Below are 9601 nucleotides of genomic sequence, written 5' to 3'. Positions count from 1 at the left end.
TGGCAGGTAGAGTATTCTTGGTTGGAAGTTTTTGTCCATTCAGCACTTTGAATATATCATACCACTTTCTTCTGGCCTTGAGTTTCTGCTGAGAACTATGCTGATAGTCTAATGGAGTTTCCCATGTATATAACAAGTTGTTTTTCTCTTGCTGCTTTTAAGATTCTCTGATTTCTTTAAATCTTGACATTTAATTATGTGTTTTGGTGTGAATCTCTTTGAGTTTATATTGTTTGGAACTTGCTGGGCTTCCTGGATCTGGATGTCTCTTTCCTTCCCTAGGAAGTTGTCAGAATATTTCTTCAATTGAATTTTCTTCTCTCCACCCCCTTTCTCGTTCTGGTACTCTGTAATGAGAATGTTATTCTGTTTTACTTTGAAGTATAGGTCCCTTAACCTGTGTTCACTTCTTAAAACTCTTTTGCTTTTTGCAGCTCTGTTGAGTTCCCCTTTCTTGTCTTCCAGATCACTGATTCATTCCGCTTTATCTAGTCTGCTGTTGAATCTCTCTAGTATATTTTTCAGTTCAGTTTTTGCATTCTTTAGTTCTGTGACTTCTCTTTAGTACTTCCTCATACTTTCTGTCTCTTTGGTGAAGTGTTTGTTGTGCACATCCATTCTTCTCCTGAGTTTGTTGAGCATCTTTATGACCATTATTTTGAACTCTTTATCAAGTAGAATACTTATCTCTATTTCATTACAGTTTATTTCTGTAACTTTATCTTGCTCTTGCATTTGAAATGTATTCCTCTATCTCCTCATTTTGCTTGACTCTCTTTTCCCCCCCCCCCTATGGATTAAGTGAAATAACTATCTCTCCCAGTCTTAAAGGAGTGGCCTTATATAGGAGATGAAACTTATTGTTTAACCTTGCCCTACCTCTTGGTTGTCTCTCAAACGTTTGTGAATATCTAAGCAGCCTGATTTATTCTTGATAGATACCAGTTGTTGAGGGAGAATCAAGTCCTCTGAGTGTTCCAGAGGGAGATATCTCTGTCAGCCCCTAGTTTCAGGCTGACTGGAATCTAGACCCTCAGGTACACATTTAAATTATGAAAATATATATAGTCCTATGGGACAGCCATTATAAACTCTGCTGACCTTCAGAACAGGTGATCTGGAGGTATCTCCTTGGAGATAGTTGCAAAAACAAGGGCTCCAGGCAACTGTATGAGCTCCTTTCCAGAAGGTACTGGCAAACTGTGGCAGGGCCAAGGGAGAATGCAAAAATGGCATTCTCTGGCCTATGTTCCCTGAGAATACTTCTGTAGCCTCTAGATGTTTGGTCATCTTGAAGACTGCCCCTTAGGCTGAAGCTCCAGAACAAGTAAATAGGCCTTTTTCACAGGAAGACTGGGAGTATGTTTTGATTTTCTGTCTGTGCAGTATTCTGGAGGTGGTAGCCTGCCAAGAACCATCTCTCCAATTATTTCAGACCCACAGGGCCCAGAAACACTATTCTCTCTGGCCACCAAGAGCCAGGCACATAAAGTGTCCTTGCGTGGGCTACGTACACCCACTGTCTTTACTGGGACTGTGGGGTAAGCGTGGGCATGGTATGCTTGTCACAGGGACAGGGTCCACCCACGGCTCTAGCTGATTAGTGGAAGAGTACAAAAATTGCAAGCGCCAGTGTTTGTAGGATAGAGGGAGAATGCAAAAATGGGGTTCGCTTATGCCTTTGTTCCAGACAGAGTCCTAACAGGCTCCTGCCCCTCTGGCACACACTCTAAGATTAGTAAATGAATCTCCTTCACATGTAGTCTAGGTGCTTTTCAAACTGCTGCTTTTGTGCTGCGTCCTAGGGCAAGCAAGTCTGTGTGTAAGCCCTTTAAGAGCAGTGTTAGTTCCCTATAGCCCTTTGATTCTCCTGGATATAAGCCCCATTGGTTTTAAAGGCCAGATGTTTTGGGAGCTGATTATTCTGTTGCAGGTCCCAAGAGTTAAGATGCCTGATATGGGCACAAACCCTTGCTTCTCAGAGAGAAACTTTATATTTGTAATATCCTTCCTGGTTGTGGATCACAACACAGGGGCAGAGAGGTGGTGAGATTTCTGGTGAGACCACATCTCTACTTTCCCTACCTTGACGTGGCCCTTTATCCTTTGCTGCAGAGGAGCTGTTTAGCTAATTTTCAGGTCTTTTTCAGAGGAAGTTATATCATATGTAGTTATAGTTTTATAGTGTCCATGGGAGGAAGTAAACTGAGGATCTTCCTATGCCACCATCTTAAGCTACCTCCCTCTGAGTCTTTTTTGTACCAGGCTACAGTTCTTTGTTCCTTCAGCCATTCCCCCATGTGTTTGGTTAAAATAATGAAGAACATGTATTACTGAAGAGAATATTTTAGGATTATGAGGATCTTTGTGATAAATAAGGACCTCTCCTATGAATTACATTCTTGTTATTGGTTTTGTGTGACCCTCCAGGAGAAAGGTATTTTCTGTTATTTAGGAGGCAGAGAGTGAGGTGATTGAGAACTTTGGATTCTGGAATTAGTCCAGTTTTGTGAAGCACTACCTCTCTGACCTTAGTGAGGTCACTTCATCTTTCTAACCCTAGGTTCCATGTCTATAAAATGAGGAACTTAAAATTTCCTACCTGATAGTTGTTATTCTGAGAATTAATAAGGTAATGCATTTGAAGAACCTAATGTAGATATGGATTCATACTAGGTACTCGGTAAAAGTACTTGCTATTTTAATTATATCAATGATTTTAAATATGCATTTTGCTATTATGGAAATCATTTTGCTTTGGAGTTGAATACCTATGTGTTCGGACCTCAGTTTCCTGACTTGTAGCCTGTTGACCTTCAGTAAGTTATTTGAGTTGTGAAGTGAGTATTTTAACTACTTTGTTAGGCTGTTATGTGGTAAAAAGTGCTTATCATGGTTTTTGGTATTTAATAGGCACTCCATAGAAGACAGTTAACATTATTGTATTTGATTATGAGTCAGTGAATCTGAGTATAGTTTGTCTAATGTTGATGCTACAAATAATCACTCTCAGTTGGTTTTGGTAAATAGAGCAGACATATAATCATTCTGCTTCAATATGAAGCTATAAAAATCAATAGAAAGAGCATCAAAGTGAATCACTGCCACCAAAGAATGGAATCTATTTTTTGATGAGTTGGGGGAAATACAGATTGCTTGTGTGAGACAAAATTATATAATGTACTGAATTTGATTACACAAAACCTTGACAAGTGATTTAAGATAATTCCATCTAAATTAGAGGAGGCTTATTTTTCTTGATAAGTATATTCAAGTGAATTTAACTCACCTGGCACTTTGGAAGACCAAAAAGCCATGGGGGACACAAAGATCAGGAATGCATAACTCAGACAAGTCATGAGCTCCTGCTTAACATGGCATTTCTGTCGTAGTTCCTAACTGGACTCTCAGCTTTCACTCTGCCTTCCTTCAATGTGTTCTCCAGATAACATGGTGGATCTTCTTAAAATGTGATACAGATCAAACTGCCACAGTGCTTATAGCCTAACATGCATTCCAACTGGGTTTCTGTTCTGATTTGTTGTAGCCTTTGCCTTACTTATTAAGTATTTTTTGAGTATCATCTCTTGTCAGGGCTTAGTTTAACATCCATAGTCAAACTGGGAAATGGCCACAGCTTGATATCTTGTGAGGACTACTTTCTAGACAGTGAAATTTGTCTGAAAATGAGAGAATACTGCCATCTGACTGCAGGTTCTCTACTTTCATATGCAGCAGTTTTCCTATAAAAGTAAATGTAATACATTTGGAAGAAGCAGGGCTCATACTTCCAAGGGTTGGAGCTCTCATTCCCATGCTCCTATGTGAAGGTTTCAATTGCAGCCAGGTACTACCTTTTATTCCTTCTGGAGCTTTGTGTTGAGTGAGAGTGGGTGAGAGCAGGGTATGGCAGGAACACGGGAGTTGGCAGGTGAGCATGGCCCAGTTCCCTTCTCACTGCAGATTCCTGTGTCCAATGCTACCAGACGCCAAAGGGACAAATACTGATAAATTTTTGTTCGTTGGGTGCTAGGTAATATTGATACATTTGTGTTATATTCAGTATAAATATTCTCTCGGTTGATGATCTTATGAATATCTATCATATTAGTACTCTTAAAAATCTTGAACATTTTGCATATTAAAATTTCTGTCATAGATGTTCACATATCCAGTTGCAGATGAACAAATTGTTCACATATATCCCCCAAAAGTACCCTAGGAAAACAGGTTGCTCTTTGGGGATGGTCATGATCATTCCTCAGTGATTCTGAATTGATGTGATGAATAGTTCTGTTATAAAGGTGTGCTGATTAGTGTGATTTTTTTTTAAATTTACCATTCTTTGTTTTTTTGCCATTTTCATCTTACTGGTCCTGAGCTGAGCACTTAACTTGTGCCATATTTAGATGTCATTATAGGTTATGTGAATTCTGAGTTAGGAAAAAATCTTGATACTTACTGAACCCTCTCTAGGTATTTCAGGATTCTCCATTGTGTGTCTTGCTCTATGGTTGTCCTGGATTTATGTGACTACTGGGGAAAAGTATTTTTTATTTAAAAAGTTAGATCATTCTATTTTCAAAAAAATTCTGTTTTTCAAACAAAAAATGATTTAAAAATCATAACATTAGTTATATGGGCCTTCAATTAATTTCCCAGGATGAAAATGGACTGTCTGCATGACTTCATGTCTCTTGGGACTCACATACTCAAATATTTTCATTGCTATGCAGTGATTACACTTGAGTAAAGCAAACTGGGTCTAAAGCACTATGGTGGAGTGAGGGCTGTGGCACATCTTTTTAATTCTATGTAACTAAACAAAATACATATGCCATAATATCATGTTACCATTAGGAGTTTATTACTTCTGACCCTAACTCAATGTTTTTATTAGAATATGTATTCTTTACCTGTATAGTTATATTTTATTAATGACTTGGTGATGGCAGGCATAGAGGAAGGCTTTTTTTCCCACAGAATAAAATGATTCCACTTTTAGAATTTTCCACATGATGATCTCATATACTCTTTACTGTTGTAACTAAGGAGGAGAAATGAATCTCCTAGGAACAGTCCCAGATTCCCTCCAGAAAACTTGTGGAGGGAAGAGTGTTGTTAAAAAAGTTACAAGCTTACTTTAACAAGCTTGACTTTAGACTGTTGCAACCATGTGGGATCCCATCCCTATGTAACCTAATTGTACCTTGCTATCAGACAGAAGTAGGTCAGTCAACTTTTAATGACGTCCTCAGAGATGTAGTTTCCTGCTCAGGTGTAAATATCAGACTGTGTTTTATATTCCTGTGGGAAGAGACTACCAGGCTGTAAGATAACAAGTAAAAAAGAAACAATGTCTTCCTAGGTCGATTGGCCTCTTTGGAATCCCCATGTTTAAATAATTAGAAGTCATGTAGTGCTGGAAATTGTCCTTTGTATATTTGCTAAAGAGATGGATAGATAGGAAGAGATAGTTAAGATATTTCAAAAACACTGAAATACATGATGGGGTGATGAGAAATATATGAAATTTGCAGTTTGTTTACTTGTGCTCCTGTCCCCACTGTGCTACTTCCTCGCTGTCGGACCTAGGGCAATTTGTATATATATATATATATGTATATATATATATATATATATTGGACTACACATTCCTTATTGTATAAGATCATGTATATATTCAGGGTTTTATGAAGTTTAAATATATATACAACATCAGTGGCATTTAATGTATTCTTGTCCCTGAGCTACAGAAAACATTAGTCACTGAAGTGGTTGCTTCATTTTTAAATAATCTACAACGGGAAAGAGGGCTCTTTCTTCCTTTTCCCAGTTTTCTAGAAACCTCATGGAAGCTGTCCAGGGATAGTTATAAGAATTTCCTATCTTGGCTTAGTAAATGTGTTGCACTTTCGTCTTTGTTTAGGATCCTACTGATCCTATTACAAGTTTGGACGTACCAAGGGTGACTATCTAGTCTGCCCTACGGAAACCATTCCTGAACCAAGTGAGCTATAGTCCCTCTTCTCTGCATTAGTATCTTTAATATTGCCAGTGTCTACATTTCCATTTTCTTTTCTTAGAGTTGCAGCGTTCCCTTTTAGACTTCTTGAGACTCTCCCTTTTGTGATCTGTGACACCACATAGCCATGCCTCTCTTTCTACCTCTTGGGCAGCCTACTTGCCCTCCTTTCAGTAGTTTTACTTTGTTTCTTCCCTAAAATTTGGGGTATAGTTAGTAATGGCTGCCCTGCTTTTTCTCATACGGTGAAGACATTACCTGAAATATTTGTGTCAAGAGGCACACCATCTATATCATCAGACTGAATGCCCATTGTTGGTGTTTAAGTTTGCTTCGTATACAGGCTAGATGCCGTCAGTCCGTGATCCGTAATCACCACATGCAAAACCTGGTTATAGTCAGACTCTCCCTATTCCTCTGGCTCCTTGGTTTTTCAAACTGAGACCCTTTTTCTAGGCTGAGATAAGTGCTGCAAAATGTGGGTGAATAAGCTGATATATTTAATCTTTACAAAAAATGAGAAAACTGAGGTTCAGAGAAGTTAAACTACATGCATAGCTAATAGATTAATAAGGTAGATGTGGAGGTGAGATTCAAAGCTAAATAGTTTACATATTCAGTGTTTTGTCCATTAATGTCTTCTGCCTCCCTCGATAAACTAAAAATTCTTGTGCCCTAAAAATTCATCTTCTCTAAAGTGCATCACACTGAAAACTCATGACCCTAGGTTTATTTAGCAGTTTTCTGGTTCATTGAAACACTTGATTCCTGGTGATATCATCTATAACATGTAAGTATAGGAATCAATGAGTTTCTAAGGAGGTTGCAATACTGGGCTCAAGACAAAGTCTTATTCATGGCCTTTCCCATAATCGTGGAAGAGTTGATCATCATTGCCCCCTGAATTCACCTATATATACAGTTAACAGCTTTAGAGAAATTCCAAGGGTAAATCCAATTAAGATATCAACTTTTTTGCCCTCTGGTGTCTTTGGATTAATTTTCCTGATTCAGATGCAACTGGGTTTCAAGATATTTCCCTTCTGACCAGTAGGCAGTAAAGGAAATTTATGATTTTATAGTCAAGACTGTGGTTTGAAAACTGGCTTTCCCCCTTAGAATCTGTATGATCTTAACTACTATGTGTCTTAGTCTATTCATCTGTAAATTGAAAGCAAGAATATCTATTATTGTGAATATTTAGTAAGAAATAATAACATGTGAATATATAGCACAATGGCTTGCACACTGACTTTGCATTCAAATTGCTTAGATAATTCCCTATCCTTACCTTCTTTTTCTTTTTGCTTCCTTCTTTCTCTAGCCAAGTTTCCTATCAGAATTTAAGTATAAGCATTTCCCTCAAAAAACTGTTTATTCTATATTTGATAAATTTTATTTTATTATTATTTTTTAGCATTTCTGTCAATTTATTTCTTTTTTTAAATTTTAATCCCAATATAGTTAACATACAATGTTATTTTAGATTCAGGTGTACAATATACTGATTCAGCACACCCATGCATCACCCAATGCTCATCACAAGTGAATTCCTTAATTCCAATCACCTGTTTAACCCATCTCAGCACCTAACTCGCCTCTGGTAACCATCAGTTTGTTCTCTGTCTTTTAAGAGTCTGTTCCTTAGTTTGCCTCTCTCTCTTCCCCTCTCCCTTGCTCATTTGTTTTGTTTCTTAAATTCCACATATAAGGGAAATCATATGGTATTTGTCTTTATCTAACTTATTTCACTTAGCATTATACTCTCTAGCTCTATCCATGTCATTGTATATGGCAAGATTTCATTGGTGAGAAAAAAGAAAAGAGTTATATTTATGTTTCTTTTTCTCTCTAAGTTTATCTTTTCTCACAAGTATCTTAGAATCAGTGAACCACTCAATGTTCTCCTTTCATAGAGTATATGGCTATTGCTATATTATTTTGGAATATACTACAGAAACTTTCATAATCTACATTTTAGAAACAAGAAACCAACCGTAGAGACACAAATGTCTTGCCCAGTACCTTCTGTTATTTATTTGTGTATGGAAATCATAGACTGACTAAATATGTTGTTTACGCTCTATCTGCTTCACCACATTTCTCAGGCAGAGAACTGACTATTTACTGCTTTTAAAGATACCTCAAGACAGACTTAAGCATTTGATATGAAGATTCATTTTCCAGAAGTAAAAGCTGAGTGACAGATCGAAACCTCTGAGGAGGTGGCACTGGTAGGCTCCTGATTCTGGGTTATAGAGAAAAAAAGAAAACTGAAAGTAAAACTGGGAGCAGCTAAAGGACTGCCATTGTCATGGTGAAGACCCATACCTGGAGTGATGCTGACAGGAACAAGCAATAGACAGGGAAGCTGAGAGCCCTTGTCATCAGCCAGCCTTCTATTCTCCAGTAAATCTTTGGGAAGAATTTAACAGAATCTAGCTAGCAAAGGAGAAACTGGTTTTCAGTGACCCAGTCCTAACACAAAATGGAACATAGTAAAATGGATTTGAAGTTGAGAGAAAGTAGTTTAATAGCATTAAAATTTACTCCATAAAAAATAAGGATGAAAATCTTATGCCTGCTCAAAGCTTTCTGATCTATTTAAATTCACTCAACACTAGTTCTAATAAAACAACCGATGTTTATTGGATGTTTAAGATGTTCAAGGCACTATTTAGTACTGCACATGAATTAAGTTTATGAAGTAACCTTAATTACCCATTCACAAGAAAGGAAGATATTATGGGCTTACTCTTAGAATTTAGTAGTTATAGTCTTACTTTAGACTTGTGTGCTTTATTTCAAATCCCATAGGCTCTTCAAAGAGCTTAGATAAAAGGAATGCTTTCTTCTATTCATATCAGTGACACAGTTGCTTCCATGGAAATGGGGCTTCTGTCCTCACACTGGCACTGCTTGTCCTCTTTAGTCATTAGAGATCATCTGAGTTTTGGCCCATTTTTGTCTTATAGCCAACACCAAACCCTGTAGCTCTTTAGTTTATTGAGCAAGTTGACTCTTTTTCTTTTGTTACTTCTTATCCTTTTATTGCAATTACCAGTTCTGTCTAGTTCTCTTACTGCTTAGGAACTATGTGATCCAATGCAGAGTAGGAAAGTAGTTCTCATTACAACCTGGTCTCTTGTCAAAGTCGAAGAGGAACTGTACTACCATGTCACCTCCATTTTACTATGTTAAAACTTAGGATGCATGACCAGGGACTCTTTTAGTTACCCTAGTCTCATTATATACCAAATCCAGATAAGTTATGGGAGCTAGTTAACAAAAACCTCTTCCTCTATATTGTGATAGTCATCACATAGAAATTAAAGGCAATATTTTAACTCTTAGGGGAATTCATATTTCAAAGCCAATACAGTTTATTTTGAAAATAAAACAATGAATCAGCTTTCTTTTTGAATAAGCCTTATTACCTCATATACCACAGACATTCATTCCTACTCTTATATAAGATACAGTTCATTTATTAAAATAAATATTTATATTTATCAAGCATCTGTATGTGCCAGTATCTATTCTGGGTCTGTGGGTTGCTGTAGGGTAATAAACAGA

Source organism: Martes martes (genome assembly GCF_963455335.1).
Source record: "Martes martes genome assembly, chromosome: 12".
In the NCBI taxonomy this organism is placed as follows: Eukaryota; Metazoa; Chordata; class Mammalia; order Carnivora; family Mustelidae; genus Martes; species Martes martes.
The sequence above is the reverse complement of the archived record's forward strand: the minus strand, read 5'-3'. Positions refer to the sequence as shown.